This window comes from Triticum aestivum, chromosome 3B, assembly GCF_018294505.1.
Source record: "Triticum aestivum cultivar Chinese Spring chromosome 3B, IWGSC CS RefSeq v2.1, whole genome shotgun sequence".
NCBI classification, from domain to species: domain Eukaryota; kingdom Viridiplantae; phylum Streptophyta; class Magnoliopsida; order Poales; family Poaceae; genus Triticum; species Triticum aestivum.
Genome location: NC_057801.1, coordinates 174,962,013 through 174,984,565, shown reverse-complemented (window position 1 = coordinate 174,984,565; position 22,553 = coordinate 174,962,013).

Here is a 22,553-nt window from a genome sequence, read left to right as displayed (position 1 = left end):
AGTGAGATCTAATAAAGATAGTATGATAAGATAAATATATTTTTGGTATTTTATAATATAGATGCAAAAAGTAAAGATGCAAATAAAGGTAGATTGAAAGCAAATATGATAAGAGATAGACCCGGGGGCCATAGATTTCACTAGAGGCTTCTCTCAAGATAGCATAAGTATTACGGTGGGTGAACAAATTACTGTCGAGCAATTGATAGAAAAGCGCATAGTTATGAGATTATCTAGGCATGATCATGTATATAGGCATCACGTCCATAACAAGTAGACCGACTCCTGCCTGCATCTACTACTATTACTCCACACATCGACCAACTCCTGCCTGCATCTAGAGTATTAAGTTCATAAGAACAGAGTAACGCATTAAGCAAGATGACATGATGTAGAGGGATAAACACATGCAATATGATATAAACCCCATCTTGTTATCCTCGATGGCAACAATACAATACGTGCCTTGCAACCCTTTCTGTCACTGGGTAAGGACACCGCAAGATTGAACCCAAAGCTGAGCACTTCTCCCATGGCAAGAAAGTCCAATCTAGTAGGCCAAACCAAACTGATAATTCGAAGAGACTTGCAAAGATAACTCAATCATATATAAAAGAATTCAAAGAAAATTCAAATATTATTCATAGATAAACTTGATCATAAACCCACAATTCATCGGATCTCGACAAACACACCGCAAAAAGAGTTTACATCGAATAGATCTCCACAAGAGAGGGGGAGAACATTGTATTGAGATCCAAAAAGAGAGAAGAAGCCATCTAGCTAATAACTATGGACCCGTAGGTCTGTGGTAAACTACTCACAACTCATCGGAGGGGCAAGGATGTTGATGTAGAGGCCCTCCGTGGTTGATTCCCCCTCCAGCAGAGTGCCGGCGAAGGCTCCAAGATGGGATCTCGCGGATACAGAAGGTTACGGCGGTGGAAATTGTGTTTCATGGTGCTCCTGGATGTTTTCGGGGTACGTAGGTATACATAGGAGGAAGAAGTACGTCGGTGGCCGCCCGAGGGGCCCACGAGACAGGGGGCGCGCCCTACAGGGGGGCACGGACCCCTATCTCATGGGTCCCTCGGAAGCTTCTTGACTTGCACTCCAAGCTCTCTGGATCATGTTCGTTCCAAAAATCATGCTCCCGAAGGTTTCATTCCGTTTGGACTCCGTTTGATATTCCTTTTCTTCGAAATACCGAAATAGGCAAAAAAACAGCAATATGGGTTGGGCCTCCGGTTAGTAGGTTAGTCCCAAAAATGATATAAATGTGTAAAATAAAGCCTATAAACATCCAAAAGGGGTAATATAATAGCATGGAACAATCAAAAATTATAGATACGTTGGAGACGTATAAGCCATCATCATGATCTCCATCGTCACTGGCGCGAGACCTTGATCTCCATGGTAGCATCATTGTCGTCCCGCCAACTATTGTTACTACGACTATTGCTACCGCTTAGTGATAAAGTAAAACAATTAAATGGCGATTGCATTGCATACAATAAAGCGACAACCATATGGTTCCTGCCAGTTGCCGATAACTTTGTTACAAAACATGATCATCTCATACAACAATTTATATCATATCATGCCTTGACCATATCACATCACAACAAGCCCTGCAAAAACAAGTTAGACATCCTCTACTTTGTTGTTGCAAGTTTTACGTGGCTGCTACGGGCTTCTAGCAAGAATTGTTCTTACCTACGCATCAAAACCACAACGATTTTTCGTCAAGTGTGTTGTTTTAACCTTCAACAAGGACCAGGCGTTGCCACACTCGATTCAACTAAAGTTGGAGAAACTGACACTCACCAACCACCTATGTGCGAAGCACGTCGGTAGAACCAGTCTCGCATAAGCGTACGCGTAATGTCGGTCTGAGCCGCTTCATCCAACAACAACGCCGAATCAAAGTATGACATGTTGGTAAGCAGTATGACTATTATCGCCCCCAACTCTTTGTGTTCTACTCGTGCATATAACATCTACGCATAGACCTGGCTCGGATGCCACTATTGGGGAACGCAGTAATTTCAAAATAATTCCTACGATCACGCAAGATCTATCTAGGTGTTCATGATCTGACCGATCAAGTACCGAACACACGACACTTCCGCGATCTGCACACGTTCAGCTCGGTGACGTCCCTCGAACTCCAGATCCATCTGAGGCCGAGGGAGAGTTCCATCAACACTATGGCGTGGTGATGGTGATGATGAAGTTACCGGCGCAGGGCTTTGCTTAAGCACTATGACGATATGACCGAGGTGTAAAACTGTTGAGGGGGGCACCGCACACGGCTAAGAGATTGTCTGTTGTGCCTTTGGGGTGCCCCCAGTCCCCGTATATAAAGGAGGGGAGGAGGACGCCGGCCAACAAGGGGCGCGCCAGGGAGAGGGGAGTCCTACTAGGACTCCAGTCCTAGTAGGATTCGACCCCACCCTTTTTCCTTCTACCGGAGGGGGAAAAGGGGAAGGAGAGGGAGTAGGAGAAGGAAGGGGGTGTGCTACGTCTCGAGCTTGCGTTGGTTTTCCCCGAAGAGGAGGGGGTGATGCAGCACAGTAGCGTAAGTATTTCCCTTAGTTTTTGAGAACCAAGGTATCAATCCAATAGGAGGTCACGCGCAAGTCCCTCGTACCTGCACAAAACGGTAGCAACTCGCAACCAACGCTTAGGGTTTGTCAATCCCTTCACGGTCACTTACGAGAGTGAGATATGATAGAGATAATATTTTTGGTATTTTGGTATAAAGATGCAAAGTAAAAAGTAAAGCCAAAGTAAAAACAAAGCAAGTAAATAAAGTGATATATATTGATATGATGAGAATAGACCCGGGGGCCATAGGTTTCACTAGTGGCTTCTCTCAAGAGCATAGATATTCTACGATGGGTGAACAAATTACTGTTGAGCAATTGATAGAATTGAGCATAGTTATGAGTATATCTAGGCAATGATCATGTATATAGGCATCACGTTCGTGACAAGTAGATCGAAACGATTCTGCATCTACTGCTATTACTCCACTCATCGACCGCTATCCAGCATGCATCTAGAGTATTAAGTTAAAAACAGAGTAACGCTTTAAGCAAGATGACATGATGTAGAGGGATAAATTCATGCAATATGATAAAAAACCCATCTTGTTATCCTCGATGGCAACAATACAATACGTGCCTTGCAACTCTTTCTGTCACTGAGTAAGGACACCGCAAGATTGAACCCAAAGCTATGCACTTCTCCTATTGCAAGAACTACCAATCTAGTTGGCCAAACCAAACGGATAATTCGAAGAGACTTGCAAAGATAACTCAATCATACATAAAAGAATTCAGAGAAGAATCAAATATTTTCCATAGATAATACTGGATCATAAACCCACAATTCATCGGTCTCAACAAACACACCGCAAAAACAAGATTACATCGAATAGATCTCCACGAGAGAGGGGGAGAACATTGTATTGAGATCCAAAAAGAGAGAAGAAGCCATCTAGCTACTAGCTATGGACCCAAAGGTCTGAAGTAAACTACTGACACTTCATCGGAGGGGCTATGGTGTTGATGTAGAAGCCCTCCGTGGTGGATGCCCCCTCCGGCGGAGCTCCGGAACAGGCCCCAAGATGGGATCTCTTGGATACAGAAGGTTACGGCAGTGGAATTAGGTTTTTTGGCTCCCCCTTTGATCATACGGGGATACGTAGGTATATATAGGAGGAAGGAGTACGTCGGTGGAGCTCCGAGGGGCCCACGAGGCAGGGGGCGTGCCCAGGGGGGAGGGCGCGCCCTCCACTCTCGTTACCACCTCGTGGCTTTCTTGACGGAGGGTCCAAGTCTCCTGGATCTTATCTGATGAGAAAATCACGTTCCCGAAGGTTTCATTCCGTTTGGACTCCGTTTGATATTCCGTTTCTTCGAAATACTGAAATAGGTAAAAAACAGCAATTCTGGGCTGGGCCTCCGGTTAATAGGTTAGTCCCAAAAATAATATAAAAGTGGAAAATAAAGCCCAATATAGTCCAAAACAGTAGATAAAGTAGCATGGAGCAATCAAAAATTATAGATACGTAGGAGACGTATCAGGGTGGCGCCCCCTTGCCAAGTCCAATTCGGCCTCCTGCCCAAAGGGGGGCACACCAGCCCCTTGTGGGCTGGTGTACTTCCCTCCTATGGCCCATAAGTCCTCTCTATGTATTCACACATGTACTAAGTTTCCGGTTAATACAATTCTAGCATGAATAATAAACATTTATCATGAATTAAGGAAATAAATAATAACTTTATTATTGCCTCTAGGGCATATTTCCTTCAAAAGTTTTTTTAGCCTCGAAGCAAAGTACTACTCTCATGCCCCTAGAGGGGAGGTTGGTAGGAGTTAACCATGGCGCACCCTTGATTCAAAAAGCATAAAGGATTTAAATCAAGGATAAATTATGCTCTGACCTCACCACTAATGTCAGCGGCCACCACTTTACATGCATGAGGATTTACTTGCGTAAAGACTTACTTCCCTTAACACTATTATTAATACTCAACTTTAATTATTTTACTAGCATGCCCCCATATTACCATCTCAATATCGCAAAATTATTGAAACAAATCAAACATATCATACTCAGTGATCTACCAGTTTCATGTAGGATTTTATGACTAACCATGTGAATGACCAATTCTTGTTAACTCTCTAAATAGATATAAGTGAAGCATGAGAGTTTAATTCTTTCTACAAAAGACTTTCCCAAGCTCTAAAAAATATAAGTGAAGCAAAAGAGCATTCTACAAATGACAGTTTTCCTATGTAGAGAAACAGGCAATCCAAACTTCAAAAGATATAAGTGAAGCACATGAAGCATTCTATAAAGCCATATCAACAGATATAAGTAAAGTGCAAAGAGCATTTTCTAAATAGACCAAGGACTATCTCATACCAGCATGGTGCATAAAAGAAAAGGATAAAATAAAAACAAAAGACGCTCCAAGAATTTACGCATATCATGTGACGAATAAAAATATAGCTCCAAGTAAAATTACTGATGGTCGTTGGAAGAAAGAGGGGATGTCTTCCAGGGCATCCCCAAGCTTAGTTGCTTGCAAGTCCTTGAATATTACCTTGGGGTGCCTCGGGCATCCTCAAGATTAGGCTTTTGCCGCTCCTTATTCCTTCATCCATCGTGATCTCACCCAAAACTTGAAAACTTCAATCACACAAAACTTATCAAAACCCTCGTGAGATCCGTTAGTATAATAAAGCAAATCACCACTTTAACTACTGTTGCAAACCCATTCATATTTTATTTTTGCATTATTTGTACTGTATTCTAACTTCACCATGTCTTATACCGACAATAAAATCCATAGTTCCATCAAAACACGCAAAACAATGCATCAAAAACAGAATCTGTCAAAAACAAGACAGTATGTAGCAATCTGAACATTGACCATACTTATGTAACTCCAAAAATTCTGAAAAATAGGATTTTTTTTGCTTAGTAGTACTGTGTAAATTTTTTGGAAACTTTTAAAGTTCCAGTAAAAATGAAAAATCACGTACTACAGCCAAAGTTTCTATTTTTGACTGCACAAAACAAGCAATCTAAGCATCCTAAAGGCAAATCTTGGCACATTATTTTTATAATACAATGGATCTGTACAAGGGGATACTTATTTTGTTAAAAAGTCTGTAATCCCAGATTTGCAAAGTTTCCATGGGCATGAACATAGTTCAAGGAGGTCCCCCACTTCAACGGTGCTCGTCTTTCTTACTTCCACTTTCCTTTTTGAAAAGTTTTAGGTTCCCATCTATATTTTTTGTTTCTAAACCTTATAAAAGCACACAACAGAATAAAATGACACTCTAAAACTTTCGGGTTGTCTCGCTGGCAGTGCTTTCTTTAAAGCCATTAAGCTAGGCATAAAGTGCTCAAGTAATTGATCCACCCAGATCCCAAGGTATATCAAAGCCAATTTTAATTAACAATGATTTGTAATATAGTATTAAGCACAAAGCAACATATATCATGCAACAATGAAGTCTAACTCTCTTCCTATGCGTTGCCATGTCATAAAACAACAATTCATGCACACAAAGTAAAGGCCGATACATAACATAAACACTTTCTTGCGATTTTATTATGTTGGAAACATAGAGAGGTGGAGATGTAGTTTCTCTCTCGTAATAATTGCAAGTAGGAGCAGCAAGCACATGCACATTATATTTATCAAAATCATCATGTGTAGTAGTAAAACGCAACCCATCAATATAATCCTTAATAAGCGCAAACTTCTCCAATATAGTGTAGTTGGGAGAATTCAAAAATATAATAGGACCATCACGTGTGGGTGCAATAGCAGAAATTTCATCCTTAACATAAGGAACTATAGCAAGTTCATCTCCATAAGCATAATTCATATTGGCCTCATGGCCACAAGCATAGCAAGCATCAATTTCATCAAAAATGGATATTTCAAACGAATCCAAGGGATCATAGCAATCATCATAGCATTCATCCTTCGGTAAGCACGAAGGGAAATTAAACAATGTATGAGTTGAAGAATTACTCTCGTTAGAAGGTGGGCATGCGTAGCTAATCTGCTGTTCCTCCTTTTGTTCTTCGCTCTCCTCGTCATCTTTTTCATCTAATGAGCTCACAGTGTCATCAATTTCTTCTTCATAGTTTCCTGCAAATATTAATCTCTTCTTGGACAGCGGAGACTTTCTCAATAAACTCATTAATATCGGCATTATATTCGTAATTCTCATAGCAATAGTATAACAAAAATTTCAAGTCTGTAAACAGCATCATCATAATTTTCACACTTTTCAAACAAAGATTCAATTTCATAAGCACCCTTAAAAGCAACAAATTCTTCTATTTGTTCCACATCATAGTAATCATATATACCATTAGCATAAGAAGCCAAGGTTTCATTATCATTAAATTCATAACAAAAGGAAGGTGTTTAGCCTTCATACTAGAGCAACAAGTATAATTATATCTCAAGCATAAATTCCAAGCATACTGTTGAAACATTTCAATTTTATCCCATAAGAAATTCCCTTTTGCGCCAAGCGATAATCCTTAGAGTATTCATGTTGATCCAACGTGTCTCCCATTATCAAGTTGAATGGGGTTTTCTCAGGATTACCAAAGTAGTGTTTAATATTTTTCACATAACGAGCATCGAGGGTTTAGGAGGTTCCCCATCTCCATGAGTAGTAAGTACACCTAATTTTTTTGGTATTTCGGGTTCCATATCCATAACTAAAGATAGAGAACAACTTAGAACAGAAAATAAAATCTACTTAGTGATAAAGCAAACAAGCACAAATGAGAATATTCACCCCACGCTATTGCTCCCCTGCAATAGCTCCAGAAGAAGGTTTTGATAACCCACAACTATAGGGGATCAATTGTAGCCTTTCTCGATTATTAAGAGTGTCAAACCCAACGAGCATCTAAAGGTAGAACAAATATTCCCTCAAGTTCTATCGACCACCGATACAACTCTATGCATGCTTAACGTTCGCTTTACTTAGAACAAGTATGAAACTAGAAGTACTTTGTAGGTGTAAAGGGATAGGTTTGCAAGATAATAAAGAGCACGTAAATAAAAGTTAGGGGCTGTTTAGATAAAGTAACAATTAACTTAGTTTTAGTAGAGAGCTTTTTGTCACAAGAAAGTTATTTGTCCCTAGGCAATCGATAACTAGACTAGTCATCATTATTGCAATTTTGTATGAGTGAGAGGCATAAGCTAACATACATTCTCTACTTGGATCATATGCACTTATGATTGGAACTCTAGCAAGCATCCGCAACTACTAAAGATCATTAAGGTAAAACCCAACCATAGCATTAAAGTATCAAGTCCTATCTACTAACATATGCAAACAACCTACTTACTCGGGTCTGTGCTTCTGTGACTCATGCCACCCACCATAAGTGAATCATGAACATATTGCAAGCCCTACAGCTAGGATACCTCATGCTTGCGTGACACGGAGAGCACCATAGGACAACACCAATAATAAAACATACAACTCAAACAAATCACGATCATCAATCAACCCATAGGACAAAACGGATCTACTCAAACATCATAGGATAGACACATATCATTGGATAATAATACATAGTGTTGAGCACCATGTTTAAGTAGAGATTACAGTGGGGAGAAGGGGTGTTACACCGCTGCATAGAGGGGGGCGAGTTGGTGATGACAGCGGCGAAGTTGTTGCTGTAGATCGCCGTCACGGTGATGGCCCCGGCGGCGTTCTGGCGCCACCGGGACAGAGGGGGGGAGAGCCCCCCTCCTCCTCCTCCTTATTCTTCTTCCTTGACCTCCCCCCTAGATGGGAGGAGGGTTTCCCCTCTGGTGCATGGCCTCCATGGCGGTAGAGGGGCGTGAGCCCCTTCGAGATTGGATCTATCTGTCTGTTTCCTTCTGTTTCTGCGACCCCTATTTTTGGCCTTTCATCATTTCTTAAATTCCCAGAGATCTGTAATTCTGATTGGGCTGAAATTTTAACATGATTTTTATCCGGATATAAGCTTCCTTGCAGCTGAAGGACACCTCCAACCGACCTATGGGGTGGCCACAAGCTTGGCAGGCGCGCCCTAGGTAGGGGCGTGCCCCTAGGGCTTGTGGCCCCTCGGGCATCGTCTCACGTTGATTACACTTCCCAAAAATCACATATATTCCAAAAAAAATCTCTGTAAATTTATATCGCGTTTGGACTTTGTTTGATATGGATTTTTTGTGAAACTAAAAACATGCAACGAACAGGACCTAGCACTGGGCACTCGATCAATATGTTAGTCCCAAAAATAATATAAAAAGTTGCCAAACGTATATGAAAGTTGTAGAATATTGGCATGAAATAATGAAAAGTTAGAGATGCAATGGAGACGTATCAAGTGTTGCGGAGCACACAACACGTAGATTCGATATGTCCAATTTCAAGGTTTGGCTGAGGACGGCCGATCCGTCCAAGATTCCGGCCTGCCGCCGCCAGTTCATCGAGGAGTCGAGAGGTGGACGCCCGGGGCAGGCCTTCGACGTGCCAACGGCGCTCTGGTACCCCATTGAGATCATGATGCTGGCTCCCTCGGTCAGGGACAGGGCGCTGGATGATGGCAACCTGCCGTCGCCACCACCACCTCCTTCATCGCCTTCACAGCTGGAGGACGAGGATGGTGACCGACGTGCTGGTGGGCAGGCGGCATGCAGATCACGAGGCGCGCGAGGTGCGGTGTGATACGTCTCCGTCGTATCTACTTTTCCGAACACTTTTGCCCTTGTTTTGGACTCTAACTTGCATGATTTGAACGGAACTAACCCGGACTGACGTTGTTTTCAGCAGAACTGCCATGGTGTTATTTTTGTGCAGAAATAAAAGTTCTCGAAATGACCTGAAAATCCATGGAGCAACTTTTTAGAATTAATAAAAAATACTGGCGAAAGAATTAGCGTCAGGGGGCCCACACCCTGTCCATGAGGGTGGGGGCGCGCTCCCTCCCCTAGGGTGCGCCCCCTGCCTCGTGGGCCCCCTAGACGTCCACCTACCTCAACTCCAACTCCATATATTGGCTTTCGCGGAGAAAAAAACCAGAGAGAAAGTTTCACCGCGTTTTATGATATGGAGCCGCCGCCAAGCCCTAATCTCTCTCGGGAGGGCTGATCTGGAGTCCGTTCGGGGCTCCGGAGAGGGGGATTCATCGTCGTCGTCATCATCAACCATCCTCTATCACCAGTTTCATGATGCTCACCGCCGGGCGTGAGTAATTCCATCGTAGGCTTGCTGGACGGTGATGGGTTGGATGAGATTTACCATGTAATCAAGTTAGTTTTGTTAGGGTTTGATCCCTAGTATCCACTATGTTCTAAGATTGATGTTGCTACGATTTTCCTATGCTTAAAGCTTGTCACTAGGGCCCGAGTACCATGATTTCAGCTCTGAACCTATTATGTTTTCATGAATATATGTGAGTTCTTGATCCTATCTTGCAAGTCTATAGTCACCTATTATGTGTTATGATCCGACAACCCCAAAGTGACGATAGTCGGGATACTTCTCGGTGATGACCATAGTTTGAGGAGTTCATGTATTCACTATGTGTTAATGCTTTGGTCCAGTACTCTATTAAAAGGAGGCCTTAATATCCCTTAGTTTCCATTAGGACCCCGCTGCCACGGGAGGGTAGGACAAATGATGGCATGCAAGTTCTTTTCCATAAGCACATATGAGTATATTCGGAATACATGCCTACATTACATTGATGAACTGGAGCTAGTTCTGTGTCACCCTATGTTATAACTATTACATGAGGAATCGCATCCGACATAATTATCCATCACTGATCCAATGCCTACGAGCTTTTCACATATTGTGCCTTGCTTATTTACTCTACCATTGCTACTGTTACAATTGCTACAAAACTGCTATCGTTACTTTTGCTACCATAACCGTTACTTCCATACTACTTTGCTACTAAATACTTTGCTGCAGATACTAAGTTATCCAGGTGTTGTTGAATTGACACTCAACTGCTAATACTTGAGAATATTCTTTGGCTCCCCTTATGGCAAATCGATAAATTTGGGTTGAATACTCTACCCTCGAAAACTGTTGCGATCCCCTATACTTGTGGGTTATCAAGACTATTTTCTGGCGTCGTTGCCGGGGAGCATAGCTCTATTCTTTGAGTCACTTGGGATTTATATCTGCTGATCACTATGAAGAACTTGAAAGATGAAAGAACTAAGATTTATCCCTCAACTACGAGGGGAGGTAAGGAACTACCATCCAGCTCCGCACTAGATTCTCCTTTCTGTTATGAGTAAGCTTGCGACACCTAAACCTGCTTCTGCTATTAATTCTGATATGTCGCATGTTATTTATGATGCCACTTCTACTATGCATGATGCTTATGATGAAACTACTTCTATGCTTGATACTACTATGCCATTAGGTGAATATCTTGATGAACAACTTGCTAGGGTTAGAGAGAATGAAATTCTTGAAACTGATATTATTGAAGATAGTGATGATGAAGGTTCTCTCCCTAAGTATGAATTGCTTGTTGTTCCAGAGGGTTATGTTATGGATGAAGAAACTACTAGAGATATTCTTGCTTGCAATGATAGACCTTATCTTAAGAAGTTACTAGCTAAACTAAAACAGAAATCTCTGAATGCTAGAATGAAATATGACCCTGCTTTTGCTACTTTACCTGTTTTTGTTACGGATAAGGATTATGAATTCTCTGTCGATCCTGGGATAATTACTTTGGTTGAATCTGATCCTTTTTATGGAAATGAATCTAAAACTGTTGTGGCACATCTTACTAAGTTAAATGATATAGCCACCCTGTTCACTAATGATGAGAAATCTCGCTACTATTATATCCTTAAGATATTTCCATTCTCATTAAAGGGTGATGCTAAAACTGAAGGAAATATTCCCTAGAGGCAATAATAAAGTTATTATTTATTTCCTTATTTCATGATAAGCATTTATTATTCATGCTAGAATTGTATTAACCGGAAACATAATACATGTGTGAATACATAGACAAACATAGTGTCACTAGTATGCCTCTACTTGACTAGCTCGTTAACCAAAGATGGTTAAGTTTCCTAACCATAGACATGAGTTGTCATTTGATTAACGGGATCACATCATTAGGAGAATGATGTGATTGACTTGACCCATTGCGTTAGCTTAGCACTTGATTGTTTAGTATGTTGCTATTGCTTTCTTCATGACTTATACATGTCCCTATAACTATGAGATTATGCAACCCCCATTTACTGGAGGAACACTTTGTGTGCTACCAAACGTCACAACGTAACTGGGTAATTATAAAGATGCTCTACAGGTGTCTCCAAAGGTACTTGTTGGGTTGGCGTATTTCGAGATTAGGATTTGTCACTCCGATTGTCGGAGAGGTATCTTTGGGCCCACTCAGTAATGCACATCACTATAAGCCTTGCAAGCATTGTAACTAATGAGTTAGTTGCGAGATGATGTATTATGGAACGAGTAAAGAGACTTGCCGGTAACACGATTGAACTAGGTATTCAGATACCGACGATCGAATCTCGGGCAAGTAACATACCGATGACAAAGAAAACAACGTATGTTGTTATGCGGTTTGACCGATAAAGATCTTCGTAGAATATGTGGGAGCCAATATGAGCATCCATGTTCCGCTATTGGTTATTGACCGGAGACGTGTCTTGGTCATGTCTACATTGTTCTCGAACCTGTAGGGTCCGCACGCTTAAAGATCGATGACGGTTATATTATGAGTTTATGTGTTTTGATGTACCGAAGGTAGTTTGGAGTCCCGTATGAGATCGGGGACATGACGGGGAGTCTCAAAATGGTCGAGACGTAAAGATCGATATATTGGACGACTATATTCGGACATCGGAAAGGTTCCGAGTGATTCGGGTATTTTTTTCGGAGTACCGGAGAGTTACGGGAATTCGTCGGGGAGTATATGGGACTTATTGGACTTTAGGGGAAAGAGAGAGGAGAGGTTGGGCGCCCCCCAAGGCCTAGTGTGAATTGGACTAGGGGGAGGGGCTGCCCCCTCCTTCCTCTCTTCTCTCTCCCCTTTCCTTATCTCCTACTCCTACTACTTGGAAGGGCTCGTAGTTCTACTAGGAAAGGGGGAATCCTACTGCCGGTGGGAGTAGGACTCCTCTAGGGCGCGCCATAGAGAGGGCCGGCCCTCCCCCTCCTCCACTCCTTTATATACGGGGAGAGGGGCACCCCTTGGAGACACAACAATTGATCATTGATCTCTTAGCCGTGTGCGGTGCCCCCCTCCACCATAGTCCTCCTTGATAATATCGTAGCGGTGCTTAGGCGAAGCCCTGCGTCGGTAGAACATCATCATCGTCACCACGCCATCGTGTTGGCGGAACTCTCCCTCGAAGCTCGGCTGGATTGGAGTTCGAGGGACGTCATCGAGCTGAACGTGTGCAAGAACTCAGAGGTGCCGTGCTTTCGGTGCTTGATCGGTCGGGCCGTGAAGACGTACGACTACATCAACCACGTTGTGCTAATGCTTCCGCTTTTGGTCTACGAGGGAACGTGGACACACTCTCCCCTCTCATTGCTATGCATCACCATGATCTTGCGTGTGCGTAGGAAAATTGTTGAAATTACTACGTTCCCCAACAAAAACTTGGTTTAATTCTCTTGATCCTGGTTGTGTGCGTAGTCCCCAGGATATGATTTATTACTTATCTGCTAAATATTTCCCTTCTCATAAGAAACAAGCTGCCTTGAGGGAAATATATATTTTTGTGGAAATTGAAGAAGAGAGTCTCCCACAAGCTTGGAGGAGGCTTCTCCGATTACTTAATGCTTTGCCTGGTCATCCTCTTAAGAAAAATGAAATACTCGATATCTTTTATAATGGTCTAACTGATGCTTCCAAGGACCACTTGGATAGTTGTGGTGGTTGTGTTTTCAAGGAAAGAACAGTCGACCAAGCTGAATTTTTATTGAATAATATGTTGACTAATGAAAATAATTGGACTCTTTCTGAGCCAATTCCTAAGCCTACTCCTAAACCAACACCGAAGAAGAGAGGTTTTCTATTTCTCAGTCCTGAAGATATGAAAGAGGCAAAGAAATCTAAGAAATTAAAAGGTATTAAAGCTGAAGATGTTAAGAATTTACCTCCTGTTGAAGAAATACGTGGTCTTGATAACCCGACACAGGTAGTAAAGGTAAATTCTCTCTATAGATATGATAAAGTTGAAATCCCGTCTACTAAGTTTCCTAGCCAATGTTTAGATGAATTTGATGACTTTATGGCTAGACAAGAAAATTTCAATGCTTATGTTGGTAGAGAATTAAAGAGTAATGCTTACATGACTGGACACTTGAGTGATTATATGGCTAGAGTTAAAGGTGAACTTAAACTCATTAGCAAATATGCTTCTATGGTTACCACTCAAGCAGAACAAGTACTTAAAGCTCAAAGTGATTTGCTCGATGAATTAAATAATAAACATGATTTTGCTGTTAGAGTGGCTACTAGAACTGGTAAAATGACTTAGGAACCTTTGTATTCTGAAGGCCACCCTAAGAGAATTGAGCAAGATTCTCAGAGAAATAATTTAGATGCACCTAGTTCTTCTAAAAGAAAGAAAAAGAAAAATGATAGGACTTTGCATGCTTCTAGTGAACCTCTTGTAGACACACCTGAGAATCCCAATGATATTTCTATCTCTGATGCTGAAACAAAATCTGGTGATGAACATGAACCCAGTGATAATGCTAATGATATGGTTCATGTTGATGCTCAACCTAGCAATAATAATGATGTAGAAATTGAACCTGTTGTTGATCTTGTTAACCCACAATCAAAGAATCAATGTTATGATAAGAGAGACTTTGTTGCTAGGAAGCACGGTAAAGAAAGAGAACCATGGGTTCAGAAACCCATGCCTTTTCCTCCTAAGCCATCCAAGAAAAAGGACGATGAGGATTTCGAGCACTTTGCTGAAATGATTAGACCTATCTTCTTACGTATGCGCTTGACTAATATGCTTAAAGTAAATCCTTATGCTAAATACATGAAAGATATTATTACAAATAAAAAAAGATACCGGAAGCTGAAATTTCCACCATGCTTGATAATTATACTTTTAAGGGTGGATATCCAGAAGTACCAACTATACCATGCTCCATTAAAAGAAACTATATTAAAACTGCTTTATGTGATCTTGGAGTCGGTGTTAGTGTTATGCCTCTCTATTTATATCATAGACTTGAATTGAATAAGTTGACACCTACTAAAATATCTTTGCAAATGGCTGATCAACTGCTACACCTGTCGGTATTTGTGAGGATGTGCCTATTGTGGTTGCAAACGTCACTATCTTAACAGACTTTGTTATTCTTGATATTCCCGAGGATGATAGTATGTCGATTATCCTTGGTAGACCCTTTTTGAATACTGCAGGGGCTATTATTGATTGCAACAAAGGCAATGTCACTGTTCATGTCAATGGTAATGAGCATACGGTACACTTTCCGAGGAAACAACCTCAAGTTCATAGCATCAATTCTATTGGAAAAATTCCAACTATCATTATTGGAGATTTTGAATTTCCTCTTCCTACTGTCAAGAAGAAATATGATATTCTTATTATTGGGGATGTTCATATACCCGTTGAGGTAACTGATACGTCTCCAACGTATCTATGATTTATGAAGCATTCATGCTATTTTATTATCTATTTTGAATGATTACGGGATTTATGATACACTTTTATATTACTTTTGGGACTAACCTACTAACCGGAGGCCCAGCCCATATTGTTGTTTGTTTGCCTGTTTCAGTATTTCGAGGAAAAGGAATATCAAACGGAGTCCAAACGGAATGAAACCTTCGGCAGCGTGATTTTTTGGAAGAATATGATCCTGTAGACTTGGAGTTCACGTCAAAATATCCTCGAGGAGGCCAGGAGATAGGGGGCGCCCCCTACTGGGCGCGCCCCCTATCTCGTGGACCCCTCGAGCACCTCCCGACCGACTTCTTTCGCCTATATAGTCCCACGTACTCTAAAAACATCCACGCAGAAGATAGATCGGGAGTTCCGCCGCCGCAAGCCTCTGTAGCCACCAAAAACATCTCGGGAGCCTGTTCCGGCACCCTGCCGGAGGGGGAACCTATCACCGGTGGCCATCTTCATCATCCCGGCGCTATCCATGGCGAGGAGGGAGTAGTTCACCCTCGGGGCTGAAGGTATGTACCAGTAGCTATGTGTTTGATCTCTCTCTCTCTCTCTCTCTCTCTCTCTCGTGTTCTCTCTATGGCACGATCTTGATGTATCACGAGCTTTGCTATTATAGCTGGATCTTATGATGTTTCTCACCCTCTACTCTCTTATGATGAATTGAGTTTCCCTCTTGAAGTTATCTTATTGGATTGAGTCTTTGATTTGAGAACACTTGAGGTATGTCTTGCCATGTTTATCTGTGGTGACAATGGGATATCACGTGCCACTTGATGTATGTTTTGGTGACCAACTTGCGGGTTCCGCCCATGAACCTATGCATAGGGGTTGGCACACGTTTTCTTGACACTCCTGTAGAAACTTTGGGGCACTCTTTGAAGTATTTTGTGTTGGTTGGATGAATTTGAGATTGTGTGACGCATATCGTATAATCATGCCCACGGATACTTGAGGTGACAATGGAGTATCTAGGTGACATTAGGGTTTTGGTTGATTTGTGTCTTAAGGTGTTATTCTAGTATGAACTCTATGATGGATTGAGCGGAAAGAATAGCTTTATGTTATTTTACTACGAACTCTTGAATAGATAGAACAGAAAGGATAACTTTGAGGTGGTTTCATACCCTACCATAATCTCTTTGTTTGTTCTCCGCTATTAGTGGCTTTGGAGTGACTCTTTGTTGCATGTTGAGGGATTGTTATATGATCTATGTATGTTATTATTGCCGAGAGAACTTGCACTAGTGAAAGTATGAACCCTATGCCTTGTTTCCTATCATTGCAATACCATTTACGCTCACTTTTATTATTAGTTACCTTGTTGTTTTTATTATTTCAGATTACAAAAACCTTTGTCTACCATCCATATTACACTTGTATCACCATCTCTTCGCCGAACTAGTGCACCTATACAATTTGCCATTGTATTGGGTGTGTTGGGGACACAAGAGACTCTTTGTTATTAGGTTTTAGGGTTGTTTGAGAGAGACCATCTTCATCCTACGCCTCCCATGGATTGATAAACCTTAGGTCGTCCACTTGAGGGAAATTTGCTACTGTCCTACAAACCTGTGCACTTGCAGGCCCAACAACGTCTATAAGAAGAAGGTTGTGTAGTAGACATCAAGATCTTTTCTGGCGCCGTTGCCAGGGAGGTGAGTGCTTGAAGGTATATCTTTAGATCTTGCAATCGAATCTTTTTGTTTCTTGTTTTATCACTAGTTTATAAAAGAAAAATAGAAAAACAATGGAGTTAAGTTTATCTCATACGCTTCATCTTTTTAATATCTTTCGTGAGTTTGATGGAAAGGAAAATTGTGCTCAATTGCTAGAAGAAGAATGCATTAAAATGCTTGGTACTGAATCTTTGAATGATGAGCATGATTGCAATGTTGTTAGTATGAACTCCTTGAATATCCATAGTACTAATGATGATTGCTCTAGTCATGATGAAAATATCTCTTATAAGCATGTCAACTTTTGTGGAGTGCATTTTTGCATGAACACACCAAATAGAGAAGATATATATTGCAAGAGGCATAAGCAAACTAAATGGTTGCAAGAAAGGCTAAATGTGAGTGCTGAAAATTTGAATTTCCTTTGCCGTACTTGTGAACTTTGCAATGAACGTGGTCATTTACATCTCCTATTCAAATTGTTTCATGATCGAATCGTGTCCAAAAATTGTGATGATTTGATCTCCCTTGCTCATTACAATGAACTTAGTTTGCTTTTGGGTTATGAAGAATTGAAACGTTTACATAAGGACCTTCCAGAATTTGCCCACAAGAAATTCCTTGATATTGATCTAGAGAAGATTTAATTGTATTGTGCGGTGAATTGTATTGAAAATCCTTATATTGCCAATTACATAAAGAAAAGAAAGCAAATAGAAGATGATGAGAATACTAATGAAAGGGGAGAGACTTCCCAATATCCTCCTATTATTTCTTATGATGAATCAGGTAACGAGGAGGAGCTTTCTATTGAACCAATCTCGTCAATAAGGAGCTCAAAGAGGAAGGTTGAACCCACACATAATGTGAAAAAGAAAAGGAAAAGAAGGGGCAACAAAGGTAAAAAGGTATCTCTCCCAAATGATGTTTCTCCTACTACTCACTGTGATGACGATAATTGCTATACTATTGGTGATATCCATACTATTAATGATGAGAGTGATTATGCTTATGATATGAAAAGGCCCAAGCTTGGGGAAGCTATATTTGAAGAGGATGAAATATTTGAGAATATATTTGCTGAAATTAATGTTTTTCCCAAGCTTGGGGATGCTATGTTTAATGAACATGATATTTTTAGCATCCCAAGTTTTGATATGCAAAGTTGTTATGATGATAGCATGCCTCTTACCTATGATGAATATATTGATGAAAGTGGGTTTGGAAGAGTGTCAACTTTAGGAAGTAGTGATCCCACTATTTTGGAGGATATTGAATTTTATTGTGATGAATACGAAAGTGGATTTGGAAGAGCGTGAACTTTATTTAGTGATTCCACTATCTTGGGAGAGGTTTCAATCGATTATGATGAGAACGAAGTTGCTACTTATGATGATTATTGTGATGAAACTTATGCTATAAAAAGTAGTGATGATTATATTTACAAATCTTGTCATGATTATGATTACCCTTTTTCTGAACATTACTCTATTAGTGTGGAAACAATTTTTAGTGTTCAAGTCTTTTATGATACTCCCACTATTCCGAATGAGAAGAAATTTGCCTATGTGGAGAGTAGTAATTTTTCTATGCTCGTAGATCATGAAAAGAATGCTTTAGGTGTTGGTTATATTGTTGAATTCATTCATGATGCTCCTGAAAATTACTATAAGGGAGGAATATATGCTTGTAGGAATTGCAATAATGTCAAGTTTCCTCTCGATGTGTTGAAAATCTTGAAGCTATGCTTGTTTTACCTTCCTATGCTTGTTGATTATTGTTCCCATAAGTTGTTTGCTCACAAAATCCCTATGCATAGGAAGTATGTTAGACTTAAATGTGCTAGTCATATGCTTCATAATGCTCCCGTTATGTTTCAATTCTTATCTTTTATGTGAGCATCATTGTCATCATCATGCCTAGCTAGAAAGGCATTAAAGAAAAGCGCTTGTTGGGAGACAACCCAATATTTACCCTTACTGTTTTTGTGTGTCCACATGATTATTCTACTGTAGTAATCATGTTTTATAGCTTTTGTTTCAATAAAGTGCCAAGTAAGACCTTTAGGATAGCTTACGGTGATAGTTGTGTTGATCCTGCTGAAAATCAGAAACTTTTGCACCCAGTAAATTAGTTTTGTTAATTTACAGAAACGTTCTTCTGATCTGATTATTCTTGCTATGGATTGGTACACAAATTTCTTAGGATTACCTAATTGGTAAGATTTTTGGAGTTCCATAAGTATATGTTTGATACAGATTACTACAGACTATTCTGTTTTTGACAGATTCTGTTTTATATGTGTTGTTTGCTTATTTTGATGAATCTATGAGTAGTATCGGAGGGTATGAACCATAGATAAGTTGTAGTACAGTATATGTTACACCAATATGAATTTAGAATGAGTTCATTACAGTACCTAAGTGGTGGTTTTATTTTCTTATACTAACGGAGCTTACGAGTTTTCTGTTGAGTTTTGTGTTGTGAAGTTTTCAAGTTTTGGGTAAAGATTTGATAGACTATGGAATAAGGAGTGGCAAGATCCTAAGCTTGGGTATGCCCAAGGCACCCCAAGGTAATATTCAAGGACAACCAAGAGCCTATGCTTGGGGATGCCCCGGAAGGCATCCCCTCTTTCGTCTTTGTCCATCGGTAACTTTACTTGGAGCTATATTTTTATTCACCACATGATATGTGTTTTGCTTGGAGCGTCATTTTCTTTTGTTAGTATTTGCTTGATGTTATTTAGAATAATGTTTTGCATCTTTATTTTCAATAAAAATGTCAAGGATAGCCTTTACCATGCTTATTTTGCTAGTATACATGTTGCTGTTTGAAAACAGAAAGTTTACCACTGTTGGAAAAATTCCCTAGAAAAGTCAGAGAATGGTATAATGTTGAAATTTTTTGCATATTGAGCTCTGATAAATATTATACAGCATATTATTTTTCTAATAATTTTTTGAGTTAGGGAAGTATGATGAATCTTGCATTCTTTACATACTATACTGTTTTGACAGATTGCTATTATGGTTGCATTGTTTGCATATGTTTGCTTGTTTAATGATTCTATTTGAGGATAGGAGTATTAAATATGCAGAGGCATTTAGTATGCAATGTTGAATAATAATTTTAGTGATTTGTTATAGTAGAAAATTATAAGGTTTTGCATTGGTTTATACTAACCTATCTCACGAGTTCTTGTTGAGTTTGGTGTGGATGAAGCTTTTGATAAAAAGAAGAAACCATGATATGAGAGGAATTAAGGATACACAAAAGCTCAAGCTTGGGGATGCCCAAGGCACCCCAAGATAATATTTCAAGAAGTCTCAAGCATCTAAGCTTGGGGATGCCCCGTTAGGCATCCCACCTTTCTTCTTCAACAACTATTGGTTAGTATCGGTTGAGCCTAAGTTTTTGCTTCTTCACATGAGTTGTGCTATCCTTGCAATGTCATTTTATTTTGTTTTTCTTGATGCTTGAATACAATACCAAGATCTGAAATTCTTAAATGAGAGAGAGTCTTCACATAGCTGCATAATTATTTAGCTACTCATTGGAGTAGTTTGTCATTTACTCGTGTGCTTCACCTATATCCTATGAGTAAATGGTTGAATGAGTTGAATGTCATAAATCTGAAATTATATATGTCTCATTTGCTTATCCCATGGGGAGTAACTGTTGGGGAACGTATTAATTTCAAAAAATTTCATACGCACACGCAAGATGATGGTGATGCATAGCAACGAGATGCGAGAGTGTTGTCCACGTACCCTCGTAGACCGTAAGCGGAAGCGTTATGACAACGTGGTTGATGTAGTCGTACGTCTTCACGATCCGACCGATCCAAGTACCGAACGTACGGCACCTCCGAGTTCAGCACACGCTCAGCTCGATGACGATCCCCGGACTCCGATCCAGCAGGGTGTTGGGGATGAGTTCCGTCAGCACGACGGCGTGGTGACGATGATGATGCTCTACGGACGCAGGGCTTCGCCTAAGCACCGCAACGATATGACTGAGGTGGAACATGGTGGAGCGGGGCACTGCACACGGCTAAGGAACGATCACGAAGATCAACTTGTGTGTCTATGGGGTGCCTCCTGCCCCCGTATATAAAGGAGTGGAGGAGGGGGAGGGCCGGCCCTTTCTATGGTGCGCCCTAGGGGAGTCCTACTCCCACCGGGAGTAGGATTCCCCTTTCCTAGTAGAACTAGGAACCCTTCTATGTAGTAGGAGTAGGAGAGAAGGAAAGGGAAGAGAGAAGGAGAAGGAAGGAGGGGGGCGCCCTCCCTCCCTAGTCCAATTCGGACTAGTCCATGGCAGCCCCTCTCTCTTTCCCGTATGGCCCAATAAGGCCCAATACTTCTCCCGGCGAATTCCCGTAACTCTCCGGTACTCCGAAAAATACCCGAATCACTCGGGACCTTTTCGAAGTCCAAATATAGTCGTCCAATATATCGATCTTTACGTCTCGACCATTTCGAGACTCCTCGTCATGTCCCCGATCTCATTCGGGACTCCGAACTCCTTTGGTACATCAAAACTTATAAACTCATAATAAAACTGTCATCGTAACGTTAAGCGTGCGGACCCTACGGGTTCGAGAACTATGTAGACATGACCTAGAACTATTCTCGGTCAATAACCAATAGCGGAACCTGGATGCTCATATTGGCTCCTACATATTCTACGAAGATCTTTATCGGTCAACCGCGTAACAACATACGTTGTTCCCTTTGTCATCGGTATGTTACTTGCCCGAGATTCGATCGTCGGTATCCAATACCTAGTTCAATCTCGTTACCGGCAAGTCTCTTTACTCGTTACATAATGCATCATTCCGTAACTAACTCATTAGCTACATTGCTTGCAAGGCTTATACTGATGTGCATTACCGAGAGGGCCCAGAGATACCTCTCCGACAATCGGAGTGACAAAACCTAATCTCGAAATACGCCAACCCAACATGTACCTTTGGAGACACCTGTAATACTCCTTTATAATCACCCAGTTACGTTGTGACGTTTGGTAGCACCCAAAGTGTTCCTCCGGTAAACGGGAGTTGCATAATCTCATAGTTACAGGAACATGTATAAGTCATGAAGAAAGCAATAGCAACATACTAAACGATCAAGTGCTAGGCTAACGGAATGGGTCAAGTCAATCACATCATTCTCCTAATGATGTGATCCCGTTAATCAAATGACAACTCTTTTGTCCATGGCTAGGAAACATAACCATCTTTGATAAACGAGCTAGTCAAGTAGAGGCATACTAGTGACACTATGTTTGTCTATGTATTCACACATGTATTATGTTTCCGGTTAATACAATTCTAGCATGAATAATAAACATTTATCATGATATAAGGAAATAAATAATAACTTTATTATTGCCTCTAGGGCATATTTCCTTCAGTCTCCCACTTGCACTAGAGTCAATAATCTAGTTCACATCACCATGTGATTTAACACCAATATTCATATCTGTATATGATTAACACCCATAGTTCACATCGTCATGTGACCAACACCCAAAGGGTTTACTAGAGTCAATAATCTAGTTCACATCGCTATGTGATTAACACCCAAAG